The sequence below is a fragment of the Nicotiana sylvestris genome, chromosome 7 (assembly GCF_000393655.2).
Source record: "Nicotiana sylvestris chromosome 7, ASM39365v2, whole genome shotgun sequence".
In the NCBI taxonomy this organism is placed as follows: Eukaryota; Viridiplantae; Streptophyta; class Magnoliopsida; order Solanales; family Solanaceae; genus Nicotiana; species Nicotiana sylvestris.
The window spans coordinates 37,312,723-37,323,589 of NC_091063.1; the positions used below are offsets into that span (position 1 = coordinate 37,312,723).

Consider the following 10,867-nt stretch of genomic DNA (forward strand, 5'->3'; position numbering starts at 1 on the left):
GTGTGGAGCTATATTCCATAACTGCCATCACCCTACCTATTTATATTAAAGAGAAAATACATAACTTCTCTAACTTTGAAATTTTTCTCTCTGACTAATTCTTTCTACACGAAAAATACACAAATTAGGGCATTTAATTGGTGAAAGGTTAACTTTATTTCCTAGTGCGCGTAACAAGGTATACACAATTTGTTATTTTTGCTCCGCAATTTAGTTTAACACCAAGCTTATCAGATTTTTAGAGTATGAAAGTAGTCTTACAAGTAGTAAATCGTCGTAAATGAAATACTAACTTTTGAACTCGAAGACGATTGTTTGTTTTGTATTTTATGTAATGTTGGATTTAGTTTTGAAAAATTAACTTTGAGATTTTGAGCTAATATGATTGTGTTTAAGCAATGTTTTAAAAGGTAAACACAAAATACAAGTTCTAAAGATCACGAGATCATCATTATAACTAAACTTTTATGAAGTTAAAATATAGGTGGACTGTTCGCCCGTTCCATAGATGACGTCTTGTGATTTTGGTCCTTACCCCTCAAAAACTCCCAATGGCATCTTTCAATTGTTCATCATATATGACCTAGAAAGCTAGATCATTTATTATTATTATTATTATTATTATTATTATTATTATTATTATTATTATTATTATTATTATTATTATTATTATATATTTTAAATATATGTAAGTATAACTTATACAACAACAAGTAGGTTGTTCCTCAACTAGTAACATGGAGAATTGGATAGAATAATATTATCTTAACCTATTATTATGCCTATACAGCCTATATAGTAAATCAATTTCTTTTAAATTTTTTATTCTGAAAATCATATAAATCTTAAAATAATTTCTATAGTATTTTGCTCTATTTTAATTATTAGTTATACTGGAAAATAATCTTTTGGGGACTTATGCCTTTATGTGTTGGACTTTTGCCAAATATTAACCAATATAAACAGTAGATTTGAAACATATGGAGTAGTAAACTTTGATAAAATGAGCCTAAATGGTCAAACACAAAATAATAGGGTTATTTAGAAAATTGGAGTAATGTTATCAGATTGTATATTGACAGCCGAAAACGAGAAAAAGAATATGAATTGGGTATTAACTTAGCTAAGCTCAGAACTCAGAAGCACTCCGTCGAATCAATCCCAAAATTGAACTGGGTAAGAATTATTTCCATTTTCGCCTGTTTATATATGCACCTGCTAACTTTAGTGCTCTTAAGTTTATTAACCAAGCACATGACGTTACAGGTTTACAACTGGTTCAAAATTTTCCTTCCAAATTGAATTTATCTATTTGTCAACACTTCCTCTAGAATCATTTTCTTTTCTAGAATTATTACGAAATAAAGCCATTAAATATTCTCTAAACAATTTGTTTCATTTTTTCCAGAGTTAAAAAGGGGATCAAAAATTGAACTTTCACGGATTAGTATGTGTGATTTATACTGGTATCATCAAACTGTAAAATCTTGATAGTATAAATTTTGTTCCTCATTTATAAATCTAGGATTATATAACATACACAGTCTTTTCATTGACGTTAACACATTATAGCGAACAAAATATTTTAAACAAGTTTAAGTGATCTTTGTTTGACCCAAAATTTAGATCTAGGTTTAAATAATTAGATTTTATGAATAAAATAAGTTTAATTCATACCAATATTAATATCCAAAAAACTGTTCAACTAATTTCGTAGAAAAATATCACAAGTATTTAAAATAACAATAAATGTGTGATAGTAAATAGTATTTAATTGCCCAAGAATAAAGAAGATAACATTAAATAGTAATAAATGAAATATAACGACATTTATGTAAATAAATGCAAATGAGGTAACCGAAAAGGGATGAAATTCGGTGATAATCCTCCTCACAATAATGAATGATTGATGAGTCTCTGAATATTCGGATTCTCCTGGGATCGTGGGGGAAAAGCTAAAATCAGATCTGAGGAAAAGGTATATTTTGTATGTATATAAAGCAAGAATCTTTAGAGGATGTCAAAGTTTTGTCTTTTACAATCAATATTCGATCCCCCTTTGTAGCTACATATCTTTCTATTTATAAGGGTACATAGGCCATAAAAACCCTAATAGTACAGATCGGAAGAATATTGGCTGGAATATTCTCTTTTAAGTCTTATCATTAAAATTAGTTGTTATTGTCCTTTTAAAAGGAGTGTACCGAGACCTCGTCTTCGTCCTTTGTCATATCACTTCGACCTCGCCTTCGTCCCTTGTTGAGAATACATTGGTGACACGTAGCAGCCTTCGAAGGCTCTCTTAATGTTGACTCGGCCCACATATAATTAGGATATTTTTAACCCATACAATCTTTATCTAGAATTGTTAAATATATTCTTTTCTCATCTGAATATCTAAATTATATTAAAATTTCATAAAACATATATTCCTATTTTAGTCTCAAAAAGTTGATTATATATCCCATATAACTAGAAGTTGACAAACAAAATAGGACCAAAGGATCGTTTGCTAACATGGATAAGCAAAAATAATTTTGGAATAAAAATTTAGTATCACCTTCTTCCTTATTTGGTTATTAATCCTTGAATAAGTTATCTCAGGATTAAAAATAGTATCGAGATAACTTATACCTATCAAAGGATGAAACAGTAATTTCAGAATAAAGCAGCAAATTGATAATTGTATGAATAATATAATATACCAAATAATCAATAAAAATTACTATCAGAATAACCAATCGCATTATAACTAGTCCTATTACGACTAATTCCAACATGTATGCAAATGAAAGGAATCTAGTAAATAAGATCAACGGCTAGTGTTCAAAGGAAGGCACAGGCCCAGCCGCAAATCTGAGTCACGTGCGGTGCATATGCGAGCGACAAAGCGCGGGTATACTAAAAAGAAACAAAGAAGCAGAGCAGCGAGAGGCAGATCTATTGCTACAAAATAAATTCATTGATCTGCGGTTTTGTTTGGGAATTAGAATAATGGGAAAGGTGGAGTCAAACGAAGACGCCTCAAATCAGAAGAAGAGGGTGAAGAGAAACCATGGATCCACCAAATTCTTTGTGTTTGTAGATTATGTATTCCTCTTTGTATTCTTTTGTTTCCTCTGCTACGCTCTCTTCAAAATGGTCGGGATTTGATCTATCCAGGTAATTCTTATATTTCCTTAGCTACCCATTTCGTTTTCCGTATCATTTGACTCAGTTGTTACACCTGAGCTTAACTATTTGTATTTGTGATAATTGTGAATGTTAGGATCCGAAATTATGGGAGATTTAAGAGGCCTGAACCATTTAGAAAGATAAAAGGCTTAAACTTTATAACTTTCAAGTCAGTTTCTTGCTGAAAATCTTTCTATAGAAAGCAGTGGCGAAGCCATAATTTTTACCAAAGGGTGTTGAGACTTGAAAGAAGTAAAATAAAAAATTCCAACAAAGGGCGTTTGATATATGTCATATACATCTAAAATCTAATATATTACTTATATATGCAGTGTTAGTTTTCGTAATATCTCGGCGAAGCCCTTATCGAAAGGTGGCTTCGCCCCTGAGTAGGACATATTGGTTTCCATTGATTTGAGAAAGCAAGCTTAAATGAAGCCTCATGAACAGTGATGATTCATATACCCAGACCCAAATTGCATGGGATCGAGGCGTAGTTGTTTGATTTGAGACAGTGGATCTCTCTCAGCATTTCACAAACTATATGACGAATGGGTTTCAAGTCACCTGCATCAATTGGGAAGTTCATTTCATAGGGGTTTCTGAATGACCCCAAGTACTGTCTTTGATTATTCGAATGTTTGGTTAATTTGGAGTTTGTTTAGTGAATTGTAGAATGGAAAAATTTTAGACCTCGGCTGCAATTGGATTCGTCTCCAAAGCTAGACCATATCCTTGCTAAAAGTTCTAGTGTTGAGAACAGTTTTTGGCTCGGGTTCCTTTTGAAGAAAGAAATTGTGGTCTGGAATAGTATCCCGAGTGCTAATTTGAAAAAGAAAAATCTCTAGTTTATTGGTACTTTAATGATGACTGTTTAGTAGTCCGTGAATACAAAGGGCCTTATAGTAGGAGAAGTATCTTCTCTAATCTCGGTAGGCATCTTCTATCTTTAATTTCATCTTTTCTTGTGATTGGTAAACAGAGGCGGATCCAATATTTAAGCTTGAATGCCATTTATAAGGTAAGAGTTTGTTTTCCGGCTATTGCATCTATTTGGACCACGACTACACAGTGCATTAGGGTAGTCGCTACAAAGGTATTAGGGATCTCGAAGGGTTACTCTGATGGACACAGAGGAGACTGGTGGTGGAATGGAGAGGTGTTAGAAAAATTGGAGACCAAGAAAGTGATGTATCTAAACCTAGTGGAAAGTGTAGACGAGGAGGAGAGAAGGGTGAATAAGGAGCAATATAAATTAGCTAAGAAGGAGGCGAAATTAGCATTTACGGCGGCCAAGACTGCAGCTTTTGGTCATTTGTCTGAAGAACTCGAGAGCGAGGTAAGAATAAGAGGTTGTTTAGGTTAGCCAAGGTGAGAGAAAGGAAGGCCCGTGACTTGGACCAAGTGAAGTGCATCGAGGACGAAGAAGTAGAGTTTTGTTGGATGAGGGGCTTATCCGTCGGAGATGGCAGATCTACTTCCATAGTTTCTTGAACGAGGTGGGGGATAAGAATATTGTACTCGGTGATTTAGAACTCTCCGGGAGTCGTTGCGACTTTGGATATTGTAGGCGGCGGATTAGTTGAGGAGGTTGGAGGGGCTATGCGTAAGATGACCAGGGGCAAAGCGACCGGGCCGGATGAAATCCCGGTGGAGTTTTGGAAGAGTGCGGGCAAGGTGGGCTTAGAGTGGCTCACTAAGTTATTTAATGTTATTTTTGAAACCAAGAAGATGTCCGAGGAGTGGAGATGGAGCATGATGGTTCCTTTATACAAGAACAAGGGTGATATTCAAAATTGCAATAATTATCGAAGTATCAAGCTGTTTAGCCATACTATGAAAGTCTGAGAGAAGGTGGTGGAGCTAAGGGTGAGGAGGAGTGTGTATTTTGGGGAACCAATTCGGGTTTATACCGGGGCGCTCGATTGCAAAGGCCATTCACCTTGTTAGGAGTTTGATGGAGCTATATAGGGAGAGGAAGAGGGACTTGTATATGATGTTCATCTACTTAGAAAAAGTGTACGATAAAGTCCCGAGGGAGGATTTGTGGAGGTGTTTGGAGGCTCGAGGTGGACCTGTTGCCTACATTAGGATGATTAAGGACATGTATGATGAAGCAAAGACCCGACTGAGGACGGTAGGAGGGGACTCAGACCATATTCCGGTCATGATGGGGTTGCACCAGGGGTCGGCACTCGGCCCTTTTTTGTTTGCTCTGGCGATGGATGTTCTGTCGCGCCACATCCAAGGGGAGGTGCCGTGGTGCATATTATTTGCAGATGATGTTGTATTGATTGATGAGACGCGAGGTGGTGTGAACGCGAGGTTAGAAGTGTGGAGGCATACCTGGAGTCTAAAGGTTTCGGGTTGAGTAGGACTAAGACATAATACTTGGAGTGTAAGTTTAGTGGTGAGACTCAGGGAGAGAAAGGGAGGTTAGGCTGGACTCGCAAGTCATTCTTAGGGGAGGAAGTTTTAGTACTTTGGGTCTATTATCCAAGGGGATAGGGAGATTGATGAAGATGTCACACATCGCATTGGGGTGGGATGGATGAAATGGAGACTCGCTTCTGGTATTTTGTGTGCCAAGAAGGTGCCACCAAAACTTAAAGGTAAGTTCTACAGAGTGGTGGTCAGACCGACTATGTTGTTTGGGGCTGAGTGTTTGCCTGTCAAGATCGCCCATGTCTAGAAGATGAAGGTAGCAGAGATGAGGATGTTGAGATGGATGTGCAGGCGCACCAGGTTAGATAGAATTAGGAATGAGGTTATTCGCGACAAGGTGAGTGTAGCCCCCATTGAGGACAAGATGCAAGAAGCGAGGTTTAGGTGGTTTGGACATGTGAGGAGGAGGAGCACAGATGTCCCGATGAAGAGGTGTGAGAGGTTGACATTAGAGGGCATACGGAGAGATAGAGGTAAGTCGAAGAAGAAGTGGGGAGAGGTGATTAGGCAAGACATGACATAACTTCAACTGACCGAGGACATGATCCTTGATAGAAAGGTGTGGAGGTCGGGATGAGGGTAGTAGGGTAGGTGGTAAATTATTCATACCAGTAGTATTAGTACACACTCTCGCATTCTGTTGGTAGTAGGTATCTATGACTACCCGTCATTTTCTTTCATTTTGATCATCTTATTATCGTGTTGTTTTTATGCTGCTTTTACATGGCTTTTTGGTGTTGTCCCTCCTTGTCTATCTTTTAATTAATGTGGTACTTATGTTTTTTTGAGCCGAGGGTCTATTGGAAATAGGTTCTCTACCTTCACAAGGTAGGGGTAATGTTTGCGTACATACTACCATTTCAAGAACCCACGATGTGGGATAATACTGGGTATGTTGTTGTTGCTATTGCATAGGGAGTACCTATGCCCCTTCCATTTATCTTTCCTAAGCCGAGAGTCTACTAGAAACAGTCTTTCTGCCTTCTTAAAGGTAGGGGCAAGGTCTGTGCAGACTCTACCCTCCCCATACCCCACTTCTGGGACTACACTGGTATATTGTTGTTGTAGGAAGTACCTATATTTGTGTATACTGATGCTGGAAAACGGGCTCCTTTAGAGTAGGTGAATACTTGGAAGAGAAAATCTGTTGCCAAGAAAATTCTTTGGAAGGAAAGGTTTTCTAGGAAAAAGGTTAGACAAAGTAATGTGTTTACATTGTTGAGTGCATTCTTGTGTGTGTGGGGGGGGGGGGGTAGGGGGGGGTATGTGTTTTGGGGGTGTGACAGGAATGAATTGTGGTCACTTGTCCCAACAATTTAGTTGATCTAGCAGTGGATAACTGGCTGGAACTTTTCATCCCAATCTGGATCTTTCGTACTATGAGCAGCCCTGTATTCTCTGAACTTAAATTTGATTTCTGTTGTTCCTCAACCAATCTGGATCTTAGTAGGTAATGTGCAATTTATGAGACCCATTGATTGCATACTGAAGTATCGACCTGGATGTTCTCGAGGTTGTTCATTAGTACGCTGAAGCATTTTTTGGCCAAGTTACCAGCTATCTCATTTTCATAGTTATCGATGTTGACAAAAATATCTTTTTCTGTTTAGGTTATTCATAAGTTCTAGTTGATCTTTTCTAACTTTTCTAATATGCGAAAAACTAAAGATAGATGTGCAGATTTTCATTGGTTTTAAGCTTGAAAGTGAAACATCATAAGGGAAAAGGAAAATGAAATGGAAGTAGAAGAAGACGACATTTGAGGATTGCTTTGCTATTTGAGGTTCTCATGTGCAAGCATGGATCGCACATTCGCCTCGATACTTCGGCAACTGCAAAGATGTCCCTTCTTTTGTGTCTTTTGTGAATCTCCAATTTGCGAAACACATGCTCTTAGAAAAGTTGGGACCCTATAAAAGTTGAAATACTACTGTTGAAGAATAAATGGGTGTCCATTAGTATTGTCTATCGAAATATTTATGTCGAATAATGTATATAGAAATGGCATATTTAGTCCCCGCCCAGCCCCAAAACACATGCATGAAAGCCTGCAATTGTCTAATTTCCTGAACCATTCCTTTGACCATTAAATTTGTTTTGATTTTCAGGTTTAATAATAAGCTATATCCAGATCAATAGAGTCCAAGTTCTTATGAAATGCAAAACTGCTGGTTTATTCCAGTTTAGAGATTCTTTCCTTCTTATTTTGGACACTGCGATATGGAGAGGAATGAAGTTGTTGCACTGGTGATCTATGTCGAATTCATCTGTACCACGCGAGTTACTTATTTAATGTTCGTAATATATATGACATTGAGTAGCTTTCTTGGTGTGCCGGATCACACAATTTACATGTTGATATGGCGCTGAAAATATTCTGATGCTCAATTGACAACCTCTAGGATCTCCTTTGCTGTTCTCAAATTATTTTCGTTCTTTTCAACTTGGCCACATGTGAAATACACCATATTGATGGGGACTCAGAAAGCTTCTATTTCAGTTTGATATTATTTCCAATAAGTATATCAGCCAAGGCAAAGGTTTAATTAATTATGTTTTGGTAAGTATGACTTATTTTGTTATGAAGCCTGCAGATGGCTTCGGGGTTTTGTTTGTTGTCCTAACAAATGACCATAACATCTTTAGGGTCACTTACAAAATGCAGCATTAAAATGAGGTATGGTTCTGCTATGTGTACTCTGTCAGTTGTTACAACTGTGGCCACTATCCCTTCCTATAATTTTCTGAGTTGAGTCACGCGCAAAATCCAGCTGTCCGGGCAGCCCGGTGCACTAAGCTCTTGCTATGCGCGGGGTTCGGAAAATGACCAAATTACAAGGGTTGATTGTACGTAGCCTTACCAAGCATTTTTGCAATATGTTATTTTCACGGCTCAAACCCGTGATCTCTTGATTGGCAGCAACTTTATCAGTTACGCCAAGGCTCCCCTTCAAAATCTAGCTACCTTAGTAAACACATTCCAGCATTTCATAGTGAGCATTGTGCGCAGTGGCGACGTTCCAAATGCGACATAATTTGAGTGGTTTCTCTCATGGGCAAATTACTATTCGAGCATGCAAACTAAAAAAACACTGAGGATATTGAAAGACTTTAAATTTTATTTAGTGAGGAATACATCTTATATATGGTGAGGGTAACTTGAACATTGAAGATTTTGTTGGACATCGACAAAGATATCAGATGGCATCTATTCGTGTAGAAAAGTGGTTGGGAGGAGGTAATGTTTCAACTTGTGGTGGTTGACATGACCTTAATCAAAGAGCATTATTCTTGGGACCATCAAAGTTAAGTCTAGTTTAAACACTCGACTATATATATATATCGAGTAGGCAAAAATAATGTAATATAGCCATACACCTCTCTTTGTTTGCCCTTTTTCTCCTGTGGCATTGACTGGCTGTTTTTTTTTTTTTTGGGTTAAATTTCAGCAAACTTATAATTATTACACGTATTTTTCAACTGGAAATTTGAGTAATATATTTCTCACTTTTTGCATAGAATAGCTTATCAGTGGTAACATGTACTAACTCTTTATAACAATTGTAATCACCTTATAAGTGACGGTATAACTTTTTTATTATTATTATACATAGAACTAAACTCTTCCTCCTTAGGGTCTAAAATAATTGCGCCAACCGAAGGCACTTAAGTGCTCCTCCCTTAACCAGAGGTTTTGAGTTCGAGTCCTGGGTACGAAAAAATCCTTGGTAGGGAGCACTTCCCCTCGAATGGGGCCCTATGCGGCACGAATTCGAATATAGTCGAGCTCCAATACGGGTACCGGACACCGGGTGGAAAACCAAAAAAAAATTGTGTCAACCGTAGGGGCACTTAAGTGAGTGGTTCTGGTTCTGGAATTGTAGTTTTTTGGATGCTCTTACAATATTGAACTCTGTTCTTCCAAATGTAATAATTTTAAGAAACAATTTGTGGTCACGTAATTAAGACAGATAACAGTGATATTTATTGGTAAAATACTAGAAAGTTATACTCCTCTTAAACCTGACCAGTATTAGAGATAGATAGCCAAACAATATTTCAGAAACACAAACATCAACACAGAAACGCAGTAAACCAACCCCTCCCCCCGAAACGACACTACATTTGCATGCTTATTTCATGAACGATAAATGACAGAATCAAAACTAAAGAAACTCAATGACGAGATGGTGGTGCGGAGATGCTTCCACCACCTGGAATTTCAGTGCCAGTTCCAGGGTTGGGAATAATGAGACCAGTGCCAGTATTGGTACCTGTATTGGGAAAAATTAAGTTTATATATGGAATTTATTATAAGATGACACGTCATGACACGTGGACCAGTCAAAGAAAATGACGAAGAATAATCAAAGAGGTACGAATTTCAACAGGCACGGGTAGATATTCAGAAAAAAACAAGAGAGATAGACGCTCGAACCTCTTTATGATGGAAGGGAATGAATCTGATAGTAAATAAGATATAGATACGTACTACTGGGCATTAAATACGGAAAACGTTAAGGAATCTGTATTAAATCAAATATGATTACTGATGGTAACGTTACAATAAATGTCATTAATTATCAATAATGACACTATTATGATGAAAACAAAACGTATTACCTAGAAATAGCTATAAAAGGAGAAGATTGATCATTTGTAAGGACACGAAATACTATTGGAATACATTGATTTACTTTGCGTTCAGCTATTATTTCTCAATTATTCTTATTTCTATTTGATTATCAGTAACTCAAGTTCTTCTAACATAAGCTTATCCCTATTTTTGGTTAAACAAATTGGTTCTGTTACCGGGAATCTGATAATCGTTAACTTTCTTAATCAATTCTTTCATAAAAAAACTTACCATGTTGAATAACAACAACAACAACCATGGAAGCCTAGTGCTGCTCCGGTGTCAATACTGAAGAAGTTCAAGATGCCCGATATTCCAAAGTATGATGGCACAACTGATCCACGAGATCACGTGACTGCATTCACAACTGGTGTGAAAGGCAACAATTTAACCAAACAAGAAATCGAATCAGTATTGGTCAAGAAATTTGGTAAAACACTCACCAAGGGAGCATTGACATGGTATTCTCTCTTACCCGAAAATTCTATAAATTCTTTTGTTGAGCTTGCAGATTCATTTATCAAAGCACATTCGGGAGCTCAAAAAGTCGAAAAAAGAATGGAAGATATTTTCAAAATCAAGCAAGGAGATTCAGAGTTGCTTAGAGAGTTC

At 37.0% G+C, this 10,867-nt stretch overlaps 1 long non-coding RNA gene across 1 annotated transcript; it reads left to right on the plus strand.

Annotated features, from left to right (window-relative positions):
* Nucleotides 1-2,782: 2,782 nt before the first annotated feature.
* Nucleotides 2,783-8,139, plus strand: LOC104226027 (uncharacterized). The gene is made up of 2 exons (XR_710733.2): nucleotides 2,783-3,162; nucleotides 7,728-8,139. It is a non-coding gene; the product is annotated as an uncharacterized lncRNA (long non-coding RNA).
* The last annotated feature ends 2,728 nt before the right edge of the window (nucleotides 8,140-10,867 follow it).